At 35.7% G+C, this 21,420-nt stretch overlaps 1 pseudogene; it reads right to left on the minus strand.

Moving 5' to 3' along the window:
- Positions 1 to 5,385: 5,385 nt before the first annotated feature.
- Positions 5,386 to 20,417, minus strand: LOC141847881 (uncharacterized; annotated as a pseudogene).
- Positions 20,418 to 21,420: the final 1,003 nt, after the last annotated feature.

Genomic DNA, 21,420 nt, shown 5'->3' on the forward strand with positions numbered 1-21,420 from the left:
CGGTAGCTTCCACGCAGCAGCGGAGACTGAAACCTCGAAAACGTTTTGGAAATTGAAGCGGAGAATTGTAACAAATAGGCGAATGGCAGCTAGCCGGGGTGTCATCTGCCGACTCGTGTCCTAGGGTTATTATCAACGGAGGCAGATGAAATTTTAAGCAATCTACACTTTCACACCTTGTAATACATCCCAACATATAGGTATCGATTTGGGGTGTCTCGTTGCATACTGCGTTCTGCTCTCTCTGACGCCTTCCCAAAAAGTAGCCATCAGTCGCACTGCTTCCAGAGGTAAAAAGAAAAAAATTGTTGTAATTGCCAACATGTTATAAAAATATTTTATTTATTAAAATAACTTTAAAAAGCAATGACATATTATACGTCCATTCATTAAATGGCATATTATATATCGGTTCATTATTTTTTAGGGCCAAATCAAATTATATGTGATTTACACAACTTCGGAAACGATAATTTCGTAGAATAATTTGTAACAAAATAGATGACTGGATTACGAATTTTAATGATGAAATTTTAAATTTTACAATTAAGACATTTTGGAATAAAATTAAACTCGTATAACAATGCGTGACAAAATATCGAATAAATTGGATAAAAGTTAAAAGGATCTTCCTTTTATTGAAATCGTGATGATGTTTTTTTTTTATTATTATCAAAGTAACTTCTCATTTTACCTCAATCTAATTTTATTTTTAAAAATAATTTTATTTTTGATAATCCTATAATAAATATGATCACAACCATTATATAATTGTAGTAACTACGATTTTATAATAATTATATAATTGTAACAACTATAATTTTATACTTACAATCATATTTATTACAATATAATACTGATTAATATTGATTAGATATTAATTATCTATATTATATCAATTATAATTCATATGCAATGGTTATTGGTTATAATATAATATTGATCATAGATAAAATGTTTAATAGTTATAAATGATAATTGCTAAGATATAATATTAATAATTAATATTAATTAGAATTGAAATGTCTAAATTATAACAGTTATAATCTTATATATATAGTTACGACAACGTCATCAAAAATAAAAGTATTTTTAAAAATAATAATGTGTTGAGGCGGGATGGGTTGTATTTTGACAATAAATGAAAAATGATGCTTTGGATTATTCTAATAAAAAATATTCTTTTAATTTTTACTAAAATAAAATTTTAAAAATTTCAATTATTTTTATATCTATGTACTTGAGAATAATTTTGAATTCTTGAACAATAAGTTACTTTTCAAAAACGCAAGTATTTAATATTTCTCTTTTAATTATATATAATTTTAGGGGAAAAGCTACCATCATTTATGCAAAAACAAAAACAAAAAGGTAATAATATGAGACTAATACCTTATAAGAAATTTAATAATTTGGATAAGAATACGGTGGATGATGTTTAATTCAAATATTGAAGCGTCGTTATAGATATATTTGCCCTCCAAAAAAAATTCAAAGTCATCCTTAAAAGAATTTTTGAATCAAAAGTTTATTTTTAAAAAAAGTCTAACGTTATTTTTTTATGCTTATTGTTTTTAATTTCGTAACATACGAAGGCAAAATGGGGATTAAGGATTTTAAAGGAAGATAAAATTGTATAGTGGTAGGGTTTGATGTGCTAGAGGGAGGGGAAAGAATAACACTAAATAACACACTCAAATTTATATGGTTTGGCAACTTCCGAAGTCCATATATATGTATTGAACGTGAGCACTAAGTTTTTTTTTTCTTACTGGATATCTTTCGGCGATGAGGCGATGAAGAAGTCTCTTATAAATTATGATCACAAACACAAGTATAAATAAGATAATAATTAAATAATGAAATAGCAAGCATACAATACTATTGAGAAGATCCTCTAGAAGTACCTAAATGCACCACATTGGTCTTGGAACTTCTTGGATTACTTGAGTAGAATGGATTTCAGGAACACTAAATGAGATTTTGATGTTAGGTTTGATGAAATCAATATATCTTCATGATGGTATGATATTGTCCACTTTAAGCCTAAGCTCTCATTGTTTTATTTTTAGGCTCAACTCAAAAGATCTCATTCCAATAGAGATATTTTCCATCTTACAAATTCATAATCTTTTCCATATATTTTTAATGTGCAACTTTGATTGTATTTCAATAATCCTCCATTCAAATAAAGGAGCTCCCTCAACCATTATCGTCATGGTCCGGATCTGAGCCCCGACCCTCTACTATGAGCCCCCCAACCACTATAGACATGGTCCAGGTCTAAGCCCACTATGGGTTCGAGCCCCTCGCTGGGAGCTCCCAACCATTATCCTCATGGTCTAGGTCTGAGCCCCCTATGGGTTTGAGCCCCGGCCCCTATTGGGTGCCTCTCCAACCATTATCCTCATAGTCCGGCCCCCAAACCATTATCCTCATGGTCTGGGTTTGAGCCCCCCGCTGGGAGCCTCCCCAACCATTATCCTCATAGTCCGCCCCCCAACCATTATCCTTATAGTTTGGGTCTGAGCCCCCTTGCTGGGAGCCCTCCAATCATTATCCTTATGGTTCGGGTCTGAGCCTCCCCTACAGGTCCGAGCGCCCTGCTAGGAGTCCCCCAACCATTATCCTTATGGTCCAGGTCTGAGCCCCCCTGCTGAGAGCTCCCCTATGTTAGGTCCGATGGAATCAATATATTTCTACAATGATATGATATTGCCCACTTTTGATCTAAGTCCTCATAGTTTTATTTTTAGGTTCAACTCAAAGGCATCATTTCAATGGAGATATCTTCCATCTTATAAACTCATGATCTTTTTTATATATTTCTAATGTGGGACTTTGATTGTATCCCAACATTTGATTTTTGTTGTTTTGATCTTGAACTTCATGTTCCTGCCCTTCTTTTATAGCCTTCTATCGACTACTAATGTCACACATATCAATAGCCCAAAATCCTTTTGGTCGCTTGAAATATTATTGACTCAATTACCGATCTGATCCTCGTGAACTTTGGATCTTACTCACTTGGCGACTTCTAGTTGCCAAGACCATCTTCGAGCTCCTAGAGCTTGGTTAACTTTGATCCATTGACTGCCTCGGTTGGATCTTGATGTATGTGTTTCATATATATGTTTTTAATACTATTTAGCATATATTTGTTTCATTACATGAGCATAGTTTGCATACTTTATTAGTGCAGGGAGCACTAGATGATCTAATCTTAATTTTGATAATAATGGCAAGATGTTCAAGTTAAGTGTGTGGTGATTACTAACGAGTTGATCTAAGTGTGCAGGGAGCATAAAAAAGTCCTAGTAGACACTAGGCAATGGAAGTCCTAGCTGGAGGCTAGGTAATGGAAGTCTTGGCTAGAGGTTAGGCAGTGGAAGTCCTGGTCTGGAGGACTAGGCAGAAGCCTTAGCAGATAAAGTGCACCAGGTGAAAGTCCAAGCAGACCAGGTGGATCGGATGGCTGACAGTGGAAGTCCAGGCAGGTCAGGTAGATCAGATGGCTGACAGTGGAAGTCTAGGCAGGTCAGATAGACCATATGTCTAGCAAAAAATCCTGGGGGTCAAGGATCGAGATTAAGCAAAAAAACTGAACAAGTCTGACTTGGTTGGTAAACAAGTAAATTCTCTCGAGTGGAATGGGTAAGGGTGCGTTTGATGGCTCAAATCGTCGTTATAAATGAGCACGTCAATTTAATTAATACCGAATCCCCTAACTAAAGTAGTATAGGGCAACTCGAGTCGTCTCCCAACGATTGTAGACGGTGTGCGGTAATTCTAGTGGTTATTACAATTGGGGATTTGGATTTTTCTCTTTTTGGTTTGGATGGGGGGGTTGTTGTCTTAAGTTCTAGTGCTAAGCAATGGAAAGAACACTAAGTATCAAAAACAAATTGCATTAATGAAGTAAAGAGTGTAACAAGTAAATAAGTGCATGAACAAAGAAACAAGCAAGAGAAATCTAAGGCCAAACAACATTCAAAACTGTAAGGAGAATTTTAACAAACACTTGATATGTCAAAAATCTAATCTATGCTTAAAAATGGAAGAAAAGTAAAGCTAATGATTCTCCCTAAGGTTCTCGCCGAAGGTGGATGTGAGGCGAAGCGGACTCCACGAATGATACACCGAAGGAAGGAATCTCCAACTTTGAAGCAATCCGGAGAGGATGTGGATGGATGAGATGACGTGACGGAGAAGAAGGTCCTCTTGCTCCTTGATGGATGGAAGGTGGTCGGATTGAAGAAAGGAAAACTCCTAGCCTTTTTCTCCGGGGCAATGAATGGAGATGGTGATGAAGAAATGGAGGTAGGTGGCGGCTAGGGCGAATCCCTAGGGAAGAATACCTTTTTCTTGTTAAAAATCAGCTTTTATACCCCTTTGACAGCTCCGCGACACGGCCGTGCCTCTTAGGCACCAATCTGTTGGGAGGCACGGGCGTGCCTCCTAGGCACGCCCTAGAGAGGACACGGCCTTGTGGATGAGGCACGGCCGTGCCTCATAGGCACGGCCTCAAAATTGCAGGTTTTTCTGCCAGTGATGCATTGCGGGGCCTTTTACCATGTCTTAGATGCCGAATCTGTCTGAACCTTCTGAATGAAAGTTGTAGATCTCGAAGTTATCTTCATTTTGGTAGGTCAGAAAGCCCGTAGTTCAACCGGAACAAAAAGTTATGACCATTTTAGTTTTAGTCTACAGAGCCATCCAGCTGAGACACGGCTGCGTTTGGACTCCGAAAAGGTGAGGCACGCCCGTGTTAAGAGGAGGCACGGCCTGGAGAAGTTGCTATTCCACCAAAATACTAACAAGTTGAGATGGAGTTTAAAGAAGAGGAAATAAACTGTTCTATGGTTTCTGTCACAACCCACAGGACTGCCGTATGCTTCGTCACCCACTTGTGTTATAAAGACATTAATTACTCAATTTGCTAGTGGCAGAGATAGACTCAAATAGAGTGGCTTGGGAAAAAAAATTGAGAAACGAAAAAGAAAATAATAATAATAAACAAAGGATTTTTGGAAAATGAGGGATGGATGGTCAAGTTATTATAGGTTACACTCTTCTGCAAAGGTAGAATCTGTCATCTTAACGGTCTCATACGATCGGCTCCACGATCATCTATGAAGAGATAAATCGAGAAATTACAATTGATCACGACGCAAGAGAATATTACCTGACTTCGCCAGGATTCGAACCCTTGCCCTCTTCTACAACTCTACTGCGTCGTAACCAACACAACTATGCTCCGGGAGTAATAAGCTACACTCAATCCAGGTGAGAAATGAACAATAACCTCAATAGATGCTCTTAGTGAACAAATAATCTCAAGAAGGAAAGCATGTCATGGGCAAGCAAGATAAACAAGTTTAAAAAGGAGAGAGAAAACAGCTAACTCATGCTTTAATGCCATTACAATTTTACATGGTTGTTTGCATACATTGATGACAACAAGATTTCAAGCATCTACATTAACTGCAACCACTAATTAGTTGCAATATGATCATCAATGGTCTACTGGTTCCACCGCAGTCCGGAAGAGAAGAATGTAGACCTTATCAATGGAGAAATACAGGAAACCTCCCAAAGAATGAGTGACATATGAACCAAAGCTTGTTCCGACAATGCAATGCCAAGCTGGACCGTATGTTGTGTCAAATTCCTGCAATTACAAAGGATTGCACAGTTATAGCACATGATTCATTGCACGGTGAGTTCGATCTTAAATCCAAAGGCACCTATGAAATACAATGAGTAATAGCAAATATCTAATCCTCGCAATAAAATAAGTGAATACCATGTCTTCGATGAATTCATCAACAAACAAGCAATCAAGGAATTCTGTCTACTTCAAACCTTTCATCTGAGAAAAAAAGTGCAAAAACTGCTTGTCAAATGAAACATTAGAAATGGTAACTATAATCCGGACATGTTTCCCTGCCGACAAATCCTCTTTTGCTCTCTGTTATCCTTCATTTTCAAGTAAGATAGCTAGACGCGAGAATGGATGGATAAGAGGGGGCAAAATTGCTGCATGGTGGATATTTCTCCATAGAAGACCCTATGCAGTTTCAAATCATGTATCTACAATTCCAGTCATTTAAGACCCTTCATATTGTCTAAGCTATATGGGAATAAAATAAGAGTTAAAAGAATAGACAAATAGATGTAACATAATTTTGGAGTTACTCATGACCCAAAAAACCATGGAACAGTTCACATATTCATGGTAACAAAGCATACCAACAAAATAATGACAAGTTCATAATTAGTTCTTTTCTTTTGAACAAGAAGTTTGGTCTTCTGGAACAGGCAATGAACAAATTGCATCTGCCATTGTTGCATAAGCCTGCTTAACATTCTTCCTTTTCTCCCTTGTTTCACCGTTACCCAGTGTTTTTCTTCAAAGACATTATAAACTCACCAAACAAACCTTGATACAACCAATTGCAATAGTAAGCCGAACAAATATTCACTAGAGATGGCAAAAGTTGACACAACCTATTTATCTGACACGACCTAGCTCACAAATTTGTGAATTTAGATGAGCTAAACATATTCAGGTCATAAATGAGTTAACCCATTTATGAGCTGCAAATAAGTGGGTCAGATTGGATAAAAAAATGGGCCTATAAATTTCTAGAGATTTAATTATTTATATTATTTAATCTATATAAGTTATAAATGTATAATCTAATCTAGAAACTACAACTAAATAATATAATGAAATCTAAATAATTATATAGATTAAATTTTGTGTTATATAATTAAAAAATAGTTATTATGTAGTTTGTATTTAGAATTTTGTTTAAGTTTTTTGAATGGGTCATGTCATATGACGTGATTATGACACATTTAATCAAAGGGTCAAGTCACTTAACCATTATGAGCCTTTTCTAACTCATTTAATTAATCTAATTTGTAAACGGGTGGGTTAAACTATTTATAAAATGTGTGAGTTGTACATTTTAACTTGTTTATTAAATGGGTCGAATTCAGATTTGAATTAAATGGATCACAGGTCAATGAGACATTGACCTATTTATGGCTTGTCAACCTGAATTCCCACTCCTAATCTGCTCTCTAGCTCTTTTATTCTTCTCGCAACACAAGGAAGAAACTCAAAACAAGATAAACACTTCACATAGTATTAATGTCATTCAATGTGAATAAGATACCATCCATCAATTACCAATTTCAATTAATTTGTAGTATTCAACACTAACCTGAAGTGAGTAAAACCTAACAAATTCATTTCACAATTCTTTAGTCATAAGAAAAGATAAGAGAAGAGTATAAGGAAAAATATGACAAAGTAATTAAGAATAACTAGTAGAAAGTCCATATAAGCATGGACACAAGGTAAAAATGGAATACATGCAAACATTGGTAATTTTGTAATAGCACATACAATAACAACAATAACCAAGTCTTATCCCACTAAGTGGGAGAGGGTGAAGAGCACATAATTAAAATTAGCAAGTTAAAACAAAATATTAGAATATTAGAATACTTGTATTTGTTTGTTGGAATTAGAAAATAAATATGAATGCAATGCAATTAAGTTCAGAAAAATACTTGTTGGAAGTGACTAAGGGATAAAGAAAATTATAGAATCTCATAGTAATGGTTGTTCTATTTTGAAGTCCCATCGTACCTATATTTATATAAATGCAACTTAGCCTCAAATCTACAGATAAGGCCGTTCAAATGGCTATTTTTGCTTGACTTTAGCCAACTCAAATCATCTTCACGACTACAAGATTAGCCAACAAGTGTTTGCAAGTCCACTCAAACACCCGTTTATTCAACCGCACAAATATTTAATCAACTCAAATCAAGCTCAAACAACTACGGCAACAAGTTCATCTGCCAATGGCTAGTTTTCTAGTTAACAAGACTCAAACAATTTCCAATCGACTCTAATGATTATGATAGTAAGCTTATCCCCCAACAGATAATTTTTCAATCAACCAAAGACCTCTCTAGCTGACTTGAGTCCAATAGAAAACACCCTTAAACAACTAAGGCAACAAGCTTATCCGCCAATGGCTAGTTTTCTAGTTAACAAGACTCAAACAATTTCCAATTGACTCTAATGATTATGATAGTAAGCTTATCCCCCAACGGATAATTTTTCAATCAACCGAAGACCTCTCTAGCTGACTTGAGTCCAATAGAAAACACCCATAAATAGTTGATTACCTAGTTAACTTAATAGCAACTTCAGGTGACTAGAGCTAAAACAAGCCTTTTTTGTTTCTGAGAAGAACATTTATACTTGACTCCTGAGTTGAACCAATACTAAGAATGACTAGTGATTGAATCTACTTCAAGATGTCAACTTAACTCAAGATCAAGCTCAAACATCAACTACAACCTGAAACCCATTATGATGTACAACTTAAGTATGAGAATAGGAAAATAAAAAAATATATATTGAATAAATTGAACGATGGAATGGAGCGTCTTACACACATTTGTAGTGACACAATCTTATTAAGATCCAAGCATTAAAGTAAATGTATTAAAATATAAAAATTAAGCTAACAAAATAGAAATATACTTTAAAATAGTTAACATGTTTATTTTGTATGGGCAAATTAAGCTAACAAAATATAAATATATTTTAAAATTGTTAACACATTTATTTTGTGTGGACTGATTTGTATTAGATTGATATATTTTATTTGCATCAGTTCAGTTAGGCATAGACAAAAATTATAAATTTGTCAAAATCTCATGAACAATTTCAATATATAACTAATAGTAAGATAAGTTCCAGTTGGAGCGTGAGATTGGATAACTAGTTAGGTAAATGAAAGTGAATACCATTCATAGCTACAAATAGAAAAACAACCTACTTTTGTTGTGATTTCAGTAAGGTTACAATAAAACGTTAGCAGCGGAAAATAACTAAAACAAACCTATATACCACAAATGACATAGGCTTTTAATATGATTCACCAACTCCCAAACTCCTAGTCCACGGCCTATAATCCTTTTGGTGGATCATTCTTGGAATCCTTTGTTTTTTTTCTTCTTCATTTATGTGTTTGAGATAGAGAAACCTCTTATAAGCCAATCATAGAACAATAGGAATAGAATGGAGATTCTAGATTTATAACAAAGTACACAAATAACATAAACTACTAGTATGAGTACTTTAATAGTCCTTTGATCCAATGTCTGCAACTTATTGACATCATCTTACATAGCATTGATTGATAATCACCATCGTTGGTCTTGGTCAACTCAAATGGTTTCCCTCAGATCACAACTGATTTTGGGCTTAACTGCTTCATCCAGATCAAGCAATTTCCCATAGACATCAATCAACTCATCATTAGAGAGCTTTGTTCCTGCTTGTTTCTGAGTTGACTAACCAATTAACTCAACCACTAGTTAAATGGTTGACACTTTCCATTGACCACCGTAGAATGTATTTTTTTTGTTGTTTTCTAAGTCGACTCACTAGAAGACTGAGATGTTGACTACGACCCATCTAATAATCGATTCCACCTAGATTGAAAATTACTTTTGCCCCATACGTATAGGTCACTCCACTCGCAACTCACACAAAGTCTTCTTGTGCCTAAAGTCTTCTATTGTGAAGCTACTCGTTCGTCAAATGCATTGAACCCTCCGCTCACTACACATGTCATAGTTCATCTCCTTGGCAACAACGCTCCTATGTTCCTTATCCTGCGGATCTTCAAATGCCTCATACCATCCTTCTCCTAGCTCCACGAATCTTGAGCAATCAAGCACTCAACATATTTTGCCTTAAACCATGATTGAACCCAATCTTCAAAGGGTTGAACGTTTCAACAATCTTTCCATTTTTAATGGTTGGCAATCTATTTAAGTTAGGTGAAAATCAATGAGGCATAAATTTGAATAAGTACTTTAAATTAGCTCCCCCTACATCAAACCTCCCACTAAGCTAGGATATACAAGGATAATCAAATTTAAAACTTTGGAATTACTCTCCCTCTTTGCCATTTATTAAAAAGATAAGTATTCTGAATAATCTAAGAATGATAACGATGATAGTAAATAGTATTTGATAACCAAACATGGAAATAAGATCAATAAACTGATTTTTTTAAATTATTAGTCGGCGTACTTCAAGCCAACCCCACCTAGTGGGATAAAGCTTGGTTGTTGTTGTAGTCGACGTACTTCGATTATCAATCAACTGAACAAAGTCCAATCATCTTCTATTTTGAAAAAATTGACTCACACACATAAGTTATTTATGTACCAACTGTCAAAAAAATTGTTAAAAATTGTATAAATTTCAAAAAATTCTAAAAGTTTCACAAAAAATTGTCTAATTCACATTAATCATGAAAAAAATTATTTTTCATGAAAAAGCATTTAAATTATGGATTTGATACAATAATAAAAAATGCTTAAGAACTCTAATTTTGAATCAAATTTTGGAACCATGTTTTAGATATTAAATGTTACAATAATAAATAGAAATGTTCAAAAACATTAAATTGTTTTTAAATGAGCAAAACATAAAATGCTAAGTCAATCATACAAATGTATGAATTAATTCTACCATGGTTATCTCTTTCAAGAATTTTGAATAAGCAAGAGTTTTGGTACCTAAAATAAGTCGGTCCAACCAGGTTAACTAAGAATTCTTTGGACACTTTTTCCTTATAGATGATTTTATTCTTGGCTTGTCTTCTAGCTACAAAGCAATAATAAGGACTTCCTTTCTTTGGTCCCTTATAACCTAAACCATTTTTTCTAGAATTTAATGGTTAACACCCTATTATAATATTCAAAAAATGTGATTCTGTAGCAAATTTTCTAAAGTTAATTTCAAAGTAGCAACTTGACTCTCTAAAGATTCATTTTCTACTTCTAGATTAATCTTAGCTTCTAAAGGTGTAGTTTAATTTTTCAAACTTTTGTTTTTCTTTTCCCATTTATAGAGTGACTTATAAATGAATTTATAAACTTAATTAATTTAGTCTTCATAGAAAGAATTTACCTCACTTACCAAGTCTCTTGAGGTATATCTATCTGCTTCCCCTTGATTTGACATCTCCTTTCCTTCTTTGGATGATGAAGAGGAAACTCTATCATCAATAGCCATAAATGTTGTTGAACTTAGCTTAGAAGTGTCTACCTCATTGCCTTAGGATGATGAGAATCCATTATAGATAACCAGGAGTGTACAGTGTGTTATGTGCTTGACTTCAACATCTTCTAACAATGAGGGGTCATCCCATGTGGGCTTGTCAAATGCTTTTCTTAGGCCTTTCGGATATGGCTACATCATTTTCTTTTCCCTTCTTTAGCTTTAGACATTTATCCTTGCCTCTCCTTTTCACAATTGTGGCATTGGACCTTTTTTGTTCTTTCTTCTCTTTCTTCTTCCAATAATCCTTCAAATCGTTCCTGCACAAATTTAATTTATTTCTAAAAATTTTTTCTTACCTTGCTTACCATGCAAGCTTCCTCGTCATTGTCCTCTTTAATAGTGTATTCTTAGAGACTTGAGGATGTTGTTTTCTTCTTTTCCTTTTCCTCTCCGATGAGTACCAAATCCCTTCGAATGTTGGACTGCACCACTTTGGGATTCCTTGAAATATGTAATTCCATTTTCATAAATAATTCATTTAAAATACTTACATTAAGGTTTCAGACAATTTAATAGTTGTTGACAATTCAGTTCTAATATGGTGCCTTCAGGAAAGAATTTAAAACATTTCAAATGAGATCCCTTATGATATTTGCTCTCTGATGCACATAAGTTAGTGTACAATCTCCTTATACCTTCCATGAATTTGCGCCACTGTCTCTCCTCTTATCATGTGAAGGTGTTCAACTTAGTCCATTGCAAATCTCTTCGAGCAAGCTTTGTCTCTCATGCACATAGTTTCTTGGTAGTTAAGTATATCTCGATCTTGTTCATCTCTTGCTCAGGAAAGGCTTGTTCTAATACCAATTTGGATTTTGTATCAACTATAATCTCCTCCTTTTTCTTTTTCATTAATTTGAATAAGGCAACCTTTTATTATTTAAATCAATAGGAAAACCATACCCTTTCTTCGATTGCGATTATCATATCCATGTCGAGGTGGAACTATAGTGTCATCTTCCTCTTCCATGTGCTGCTGAATTCTAGCTTCAAGATCTGAAATTTCTCTCTAACCATTGCTTCATTGGCGATTAGTCCTTTGATGGCGCACAAGGTTGGAGGGTGTGTGATTGGATGACCAATTAGTGGACCACTCTCGGAATCCTCTATTTTTTTCCTCTTCAATAAGTGTTAGAGGTGGAGAAACCTCTTACAAATCAATCAAGAAAAAGCAAAAGAAATACACAAGATATTCTAGGGTTTACAAGAAAATACAAAAAATAATAAGTATTAGCATGAGAAGTTTAATGTTGTTCTTATTTATATTTAGCCTCCTGAACCCTTAAAATAGGTTGTTTCTTAAAACAAATTTTTGACTCTTAGAATCTTATTGAGCTGACACTCATTAGTCGACTAGCTTGCACCATTAGTGGATTCATTCACTTTAATTATTATCTGATCTAATGGCTACAACCTGTTAACATCATCTTGTTATAGCATTAATCGATTGATAGTCATCATTAGTCGACTAGTCTTAGTTAATTCAAGCCATTTCCCCTGGATTATGATTTTGATGGTGACTGCTTCATTCGGAGTCCGTCATTCAACTACCAATAGGTATTAATCAACTGAGCATCAAAGAGTATTAGAAAGCTTTGTTCCTACTTGCTTTTGAGTTGACTTATTAGTCGACTCAACCACTAATCGACTGGCTGAATCAAGTCACATGCTCACTAGAGAACTTATTTCCTATTGTTTCTTGAGTCGACTTAGCCACTAATCAACATTACTAGTCAAGAGACAAGTTGACTACAACCTATCTAATGAATGAGTCCACCTGAATTGAAAGCTACCCTCAACCCATGCATAGAGGTCACTCCACTAGCAACTCACATAAAGTCTTACCAAGTCTTAAGGTCCTCTATCGTTAAGCTACTTGTCCCTCAAATGCATTAAATCCTTGGATCACTCCACATGTCATCCTTCACCTTACGTAGTTCACCTCCTTGGCAACAACACATCGATGCTCCTTGTCCTACAGTCCCTCAAATGTCCCATTCCATCTTTCTCCGAACTCCACAACCTCAAGTCATCGAGCCTTTAAGCACTCCATGTATTTTGCCTAAGTGTTGCATGACTTCACATATATCAAATACAATCATAAGCCTATCTTAAGCTTTGTCATACTCATCAAAACCATCATCAAACCAAATCCTCAAAGGGATGAATATCCTAACAATTAGATGTAGCTAATCCTAATAATTCGGGCATACACATTCTTTAGGATTTATTTGGTATAATTTGTATTTTATTGATTATCTAGAGTTATAGCTTTAACTTTTAAGCATATCTTTTATGTAGTTTGATAATATTTTATATAATAAAATGTCAATATAAATAGTGGTATAACTGGTTCAAATCTTGCAATTTAATGAACTAATCCCACTAATTCTGATCCTACACCCATAACAAATCTCATTGCCAATCCTACAAATCTCACTTATCTGAAATCACTTTTTGAGCAACTTTGACGTAAGGCTTCAAGAGACCTTGCCCATTTTACTATAACGAACCACACAAAATCCATCTTGTAGTAGATCAGTTACTATATATAGTCTCTCATGGATACTCATCATGGAACAAGAACAGAATTACAACATAAAAAAAAAACATAATTGTTGATTTAAGCGTACTAGAAGCTCTTCCAAATTTTTCATTAATATACTAAGTTAATTCATGTGACAGTTCCTTCAAAAACCCTACTGAGAATGATGTTGAGGAACCCAAGTCAAAATAAGCAATACACATCAAGCTTCCATTTCCATAAGGTAGGCAATAACAATCCTCAGACAAACCCAACATAATGATAAACAAGCATCCTTCACTAGAGCTATGCTGTTGAAGGGTTAAGAAGCTTGAGCAAGCCCAATTAGCTTAGTCCACATAATGAAGTGTTGAACAGAACTGATTTGCCTACCTGTAACCATTAATGTGTCATACTTCCACCAACATAGGCCAACTACAATGTTGATCTTTTGGAGGATCCCTGCCATTATTAAATTCATATGCTAATATGCGAGTCATGCACTTCCCTACCAGATCAGTGGCACAAGAATTATTCTTAAGATTTAAGAAGACCCCACACTAATTGTCTTATGAAAAAGTTGAATTTATTAATTATCAACATTTATTTATGAGAAATTTGAGTAAGTTGTATTGCATGCATTCAAGAAACTAGTCAGTATATTTATTACTTCTGCTACTATTATTAATTTATTATGAAACTCAGTAGTAATTATAATAATTTAGGACAAGAATACAAATCAATAAAGTTAAAACACTAAATCAACTATTTAATATGAAATAGAAAATCTTTATCTAATAAATTTTGGATTTCAAAAGATGGGGAAAATAACCATCAAATTAACAGCTTATAGACTAACCATATCTTTTACGTATCAATCAAAAATAAACCATATTTATAGATACACAGTGCATAGAGAGAGAACAAGCAAGAAAGGGAGGGACAGCAAGTGGGGGACATTGTAAGAAGAGAAATACACAAAGGGGGTGTAGGGGATGTGAAATGCCTCTCCCGGGTCCAACAACCAATCCGAAACCGAAATGCCAAAATTGAGAGTTAGATTTTTGGTGTATATCATGTTGGATCTGAAATATATAAAAGCCTAACCTAACGATGAACGATGACAGCAAACGATGGCAGCAGCGGCAGGCAACAACAGAGCTGTAGTAGCAGTTCGAGGCGGAAGGAGGTGAGTTGTTTTGAAATCACTAACGCATCACGAAGGTTTTTTAACCTAAGGTGACTTTGACCGCCATCAAAACCACCACCTTTCACAAATGCGGTGCGATTGAGGTCCGCCTCCTGCCTAAGTGTCGCCTAGGTGGTCACCTCAACCTCCATTTAGAACATTGATCTTCAATGCCTATGACCTTCACGACTATTCCAGCAAGCAACACATTGATTAAACCATGCACTAGCTCGATAATTCAAACCTTAGCTACAACTCAAGTTCTTGATTAATTTGCTCCTAGTCTTTAAATTTTCATAAGCTTTCAGAGGAGACATTTTATTGTAAATAACTTATTGGTTGAGTGTGTAGAGAGGCTTGCTCCATTGGCTCTTGTAAAATGTGACTTAGTAGATTTTCACAGTGATGCACTGGAGGCATCATGGGTTGTGAAGTAGGAGCATATCTTCGAACCATATTATTTTTATATTTAGTTTTCTTTTATTGTCGTTGTGTATGCTAGTGACACAACCAATCAAATATACACAACATTAATTTTGAATTGTTTGCATTCTATGCAAAGATTCATTGACTTGGGCTCATTATTATTTACAGGCAAATGAAAATTTTGGCAATGTTTTCAAATGAAATTAATTTTGACAAATTAGTGATATTAATTTAATCATAATTATTTTATTTTTTCAATGGTATTACCCATGATTTAAAATGTCGACCCGTGACGAGGTTTCAGCCCAGGATTGGAACAATATGATTTCGGATCCGTATCATGTCATACTGATATGATTTCAAAAATTTTTAAATATAAAATATATTGATTAAAAATAAAAAAAATCTAAATATTAAAAAAATGTAAAAAAAAAAATAAAACAATTTTTTAAAAAGAAAAAATACGAGATCGCGGCCCTTCTATATGATAAATAAATAAATAAATATTTTAGTATATATTTTTGAAATTAAAATAAATAATATATGTATTAAATTAATAGGATAATTTTATTAGGGTTTGATTGAGCCTATTTAGATTATCTATTTATAGCTAGGAGTTGATTGAAATTATTAACATAAATTTTATTAACTTAATTTTTGCGTGTCCCCGTCTAACCTGCTGAGGTCGCCTCGACCTCGCCGCAGCCTCACTGCGACCCATGGAGGTTGCAACGGCTTCCATATCCCTACTGCGACCCACCGAGGTTGCGGCGGCCTCCACATACTCGAAGGACCTCCGCAATGTAGGTGGTGCTAGTGTTGGGCAATGGGCAAAATGATAAATTTTGCTTGTTTCACCGGCATGGAATGGAATTTTAATCCATGGAATTGCCTTATAAAGTTAAATTTAAGCTTTGCATAATCTGGTGGAATTTTAATCACATATTAACCTATAAAATTAAATTTAGATTCTCCTTTTATTATTTTAAATTTCACAAATTAATTACACTATGCAGATTAATCCCAAGGATCTTACTATTGACTTTGCATTTTTATCTCTCTACTAATTTGTGAACTGCCACTGTGCATAGCGTGCTAGTGAAAGTATTAAATTGGAAACCAAAATTTATTTTTTGTTTGATAAAAAAAAAACTAGAGGATCTAGATTCACATGAATTTGAAAACAACTTTAATGTGGTAATCTACAACTCTATGGAGCCTATCATCCAATCTAAGGCATGAAAGATAAAATTAGTGCCTTGTGTCACACCAAGAATACCCCAACTCATGACGTTTAAAGTTAAGTAATGGATAAATATATATAAACTATATAATCTATCTATCATACTTTTAAAAAACCTCTACCTTAGCCACGTATACAGCTAGCTGATACCATGGATTTTAAATGGGACCATATAGCAGTACAAATAGTTGCTTATAGAAATGTAGTATGTGTAACTAAAAGAACTTTGTTTGGTTCACTTGAACCAATTTAGATAAACAAATTGACTTAAAATTTTATGATAACTATTTGGCAGCTTGTGTCTTATAATTATTAATTTAAACACTAACTTTGCAAGTAATTAACAAATTAGGTATTAATTATATGCATACTACTAATATATTATCTGTTTTACATTTTCTATTACCAGTGGTTTTATATTTCATGTGTTTCAGTGTATGCTTGATGCATATTTTTTTCACCAAGAAAATATGAATTGAACATGTCAATAAATATGCTTCATTGTACATGCATTAACCTTTTTTATTGATATAAATATATCTTAATATGTTAGTATTGACCATTTATAAAAAAAAAAATGATAATCCCATAGCCACATTGTACATCCCACCGACCACCAGGGTAAATAACCTTTTTTATTGCGATATATAATGGGGATATCTTAATATGCACCATTGCCTCGGGGACAGTATTGACCATTTATAGCTTCATATACCACATAAATATTATGCAAATTGACCACCTACCTCATATGAATCACCTTATCTTCTTATAAAATAAAGACGAAATTGCTTTCGTTAGGCAATGGCACACCTGGTCCTTAACCTTCATAAGAATCAAGAATTGCAGAATATTCAAAGGTATCCCTTGAAGCCTCCTAACTCCAAGTGGCCATCTATCAAACTCCCTTAGTGACTTCTCTTCTTGCCAAAACCTTTCAGGCTCCTTGGTCCATTTTGGCCATTTTGACATACATCACATCATCCGATGTAAATATCTACTTGTGCTTTCAAGCATTTGCCCATACTCACTTGAGGAATTCTCGTATGAAGAATGTGAAAATTTAAAAGGTTTCAAGACAGGCATCAAGGAACAAGCTTGAAATCATCCACCTACCTAGCCACCTCAATAAACCACTTCAAGAGTTTTGAGGGAGCCCCATCTCAGGTACTTTATGTCAAACTATATGTATTTTAGATAATGTTCTACGTACAACAAACTCACATAATGCGTTTGAAACTATTTGGCATGTTAGAGGATTAAAAATCACATATAATAACCCCATATAATAACATTTACAAATTAAAGGCATTCACGTAATTCAAAGGGGTTGTGCTTCGCTTATAAGTGTTGGGACTTGAACCCATATCCATGTTTGTAGGCCATGTCAAGTGTATATTTCTCGGCATGCAAGATGCCTAACCTAAAATTCAATGTCGGGCATAACATGAGATAGCAGGGCAAAAGCTAAATATGGTACATTTACTATTTTCTATAATTTTATAAAAAACATCTTTAACCCAAAAAATTTAAAATATTTATATTTCTAAAAAGTATATTTGGTAAATTTTTATTTAAATAATTCAGAATTTTTGTTAATAATTTTTAATTCTATAATTACTTTTACTTATATAATTTGTTAATGTTTATTTTTTAATATATTCTCAACTCGAACCTAGGTTAGGATATGAGTGGGTCATGCTCGATTTAACACAACTTAGCATGAATCATATTGGGTTGCCTTGTGCAGCCCAACTTTGGTCAAGATGTGAGCAAACTATGTCTAGCTTAGCTCAGCACAACGTGATTTAATCTAAGCATAGCCCATTCACACCTCTAGGAATTCTTAGCTAAGGGTGTCTCACCTCTAGTCACCTCCCCTCATCCTTTTTCAACTTATGTTCCCACTTTGTTCATTTGGTTCTAAGCCTTGGAATATTCTTCTCTCTCTCTCGCTCTTTCCGCACACTACTACACTCCTTTTTTTTAGGTGTCATATTTTCCCCTCAATTCTTCTATCATTCCAACATCCTCCTTACACAATTCTTCCTTCTCTAGTTCTCCTTTGCTAACTCTAAAAACATCTTTCTTATCATTTCATCCATAAATTTCTTCCAAGTTTATGGCCTCCCATGTCTCCTTACTGACTACCTCTTCTAAGCCTATGGCTCCTTAATGAAATAGCTTTCTAATCGGCATATGAAAAACCCTAAGCTCAGCTTAACTTTTCTAGTTAGAACTTTGAACATCTTTTTCGTTGGTGAATCGGATGAACAATAGATTGGCCTCTCCTCTCTACCTCCTTCCATGCCTAGCACCTGTTATTGTTGAAACTATAATAGTTATATAAATCTACAAGGACTTTCATCCAGTGGAGTGGAGGTAACTTGACTGAAGTCTTAGAGTTTAGGCCAGGTTGGTGGAGGGTCTCATGGATTTGAACTGAACTACTTGTGTTTGGACAAGGTGGATTTAAGTTGAAAGATGAACATCTCACTTAAGGTAAAAATAAGTATAGAATTGACTTTGGCTAATGCCATCATGGTGGAGTTTAGTTGTAAAGTGACTTTTAGGCTGAATGAGTTGATGTTGATTAAATTTAATTTAGTTGGCTGAAGTTGGGATCAGATATGTCTGAGGTGGTGAAAATCTTGTCAGCTTGAGCTTTGTTGAGTATTGCAGTTGTTTTTCAAATGCAGTCCAAAAAGGACTCTCCCTAAGTGTCCTTGACTCTCTTCCTTTGATCCTTTGAGTGTCAATGAGAATAGCCACCTGGTGAAGCCCTACCAGTGAATTTATCCTGTGTTTGAAATAGTTTTAACCATCAGCTGAACACTGTATGGTCATGTATTGGGCTCTTTACAGGCTGACCTCTTATATGCAGATTTATCAATGTTCCTACTATGAATTATTTTAAAGCACACATAATGTTTATCCAGAATACCCATGATTAGTGGGAAATTTTACCCACATCACTTGGTACAGGTTTGGAACACATTCATTACTTAGTTGGAGTTTGCCTTTTGTTGCCTTTAACATATTGTACATATATTAATATATAGATCCTCTATCAGCCAATTCCCTAGTAAAACCTTTTACAAAGGTAAAATTTAATATCTTCATTTACCAACATACAAAAGACGTCTTAGTTAGGCATACTTTCCACATTATCATACCAAAGTTGTACCTAAATAGGTTGTCATTATGTTCTAGAAATGCACCAGGATTCGGTATTCACAAGATATTGGGAGATAGCAAACTGAAAAGCACCATTATAATAACAAGCCCAACCATTTCTGCAGCTTAGAACTACGAAATGTAGATGCATATACTCAGAGGAACAAAGGGAATCACTAGTAGCAGAAAACAACAAAAGGAAAAGTAAGAAGAGGGAAAAGTCATGCCTTCTTTAGCGCGAAGGCCAGTCGCTTGCTCTCGAGCTTGGGCATGGAAGCAAGCATCTCGTGGGCACACTGAAATGCCCGCTTCTGCAACGCGAGGGGCATGTCTGCGGCCCTGACCTTCACGATGGGCGTATTTTGCTGCTGCTGTCCCAACTGTCGGATTTCCGTCGTACCGATCTGCTTCCCGGACGCCCTTCTTCTTTTCTTCTTCTCCTCCAGCCGTTCCTGCTCCTCCTCCTCATCGCCTTCCTGCTTTCGCTGCGGCTCTTGATCGACGGGCTTAACTGTGGCCTTGACGACTTCCTTCTTAACCTGATCGACGTCCACCGAGATCCTAGTTCGCTGGATCAGCGAACTAAGGTACTGGCTGCGGCGCTCCAGCTCCTCCGACACCCCGTCCATCGTCGCCTCCTTCGCCGCCCCCTTCTTCTCCTGCAACCACTGATTGCTCCAGGAGAAGATATATATATATATATATATATATATATATATATACAGTTTTTCTCTGCTGCGCGCCGCTTCGTCCGCTCCTCGTCCGCGACTGCCTACGTGGCTGGGAATTCCTCTCCGCGTCGCGTCCACCGTGGCAAACTGGCCGAAACAACGAGAATTCCTCTCCGCTTCCTCCGTGGCGACGAGCTTAAATTTTTCTCGCGGCGCCCAAATTTAAGAATCTCGTTCCCAAATTTCCCTTCCCCGCCCGATTCCCAGATCTGCGCCCGAGAACACCGAGGCCGAAGACGCTGCCCGATCTGCGCCTTCGTCCGCCGCGAGAAGACCGAGAAGACGTCGCCGCCTCCTTCGCCTTCGTCCGCCGCCCGATCTGCGCCAGCGGGCCGCCGGTGAAGGCGAAGACCATCGACGAGCTGCACTCGCTGCAGAAGAAGAGGTCGGCGCCAACCACCCCCATCAAGGACGGCGCGCAGCAGGGCGATGCGGCCTTCGCCACCATCTCCGAGGAGGAGCGCCAGAAGCTCCAGCTCCAATCCATCAGGTGAATATTAATTATCCACAGAGGTTCCTGTTTAAAATATATCTTCATTATCCACAGAGGCTCGCCCAATATTGAGATGGATGAACACACCTTCCAAGTGAACAGAGAGAGGGCTGTTGATTACCTTAACTCTTTGGATAAGGTACTTTTGCTCCTTCCATGTATACCCAGTGTGCATGTCAAGTGTTTGATGTAGTTTCTCATAGAACCTAAGATATACATTTGAATGATATGTAAACTAATTTTTTTTATGTACAAATAGGTATTTGTGAATGACCAATTCCTCAACTGGGATCCTGAGAATCGGATCAAAGTTCGAATTGTTTCTGCAAGGGCATATCACTCCCTGTTCATGCACAACATGTAAGTGAAAAATACTGATAAGAATGTTAAAGATGCTCTTCATTTCTACAGTGCTATATTTCTTGCGGACTTCGACGGGTATCCAGATAAGTCATTTGTAA

This window comes from Curcuma longa, chromosome 16, assembly GCF_044706935.1.
Source record: "Curcuma longa cultivar G26 ecotype Majalengka, Jawa Barat chromosome 16, ITB_CL_G26_1.1, whole genome shotgun sequence".
Lineage (NCBI taxonomy): Eukaryota > Viridiplantae > Streptophyta > Magnoliopsida > Zingiberales > Zingiberaceae > Curcuma > Curcuma longa.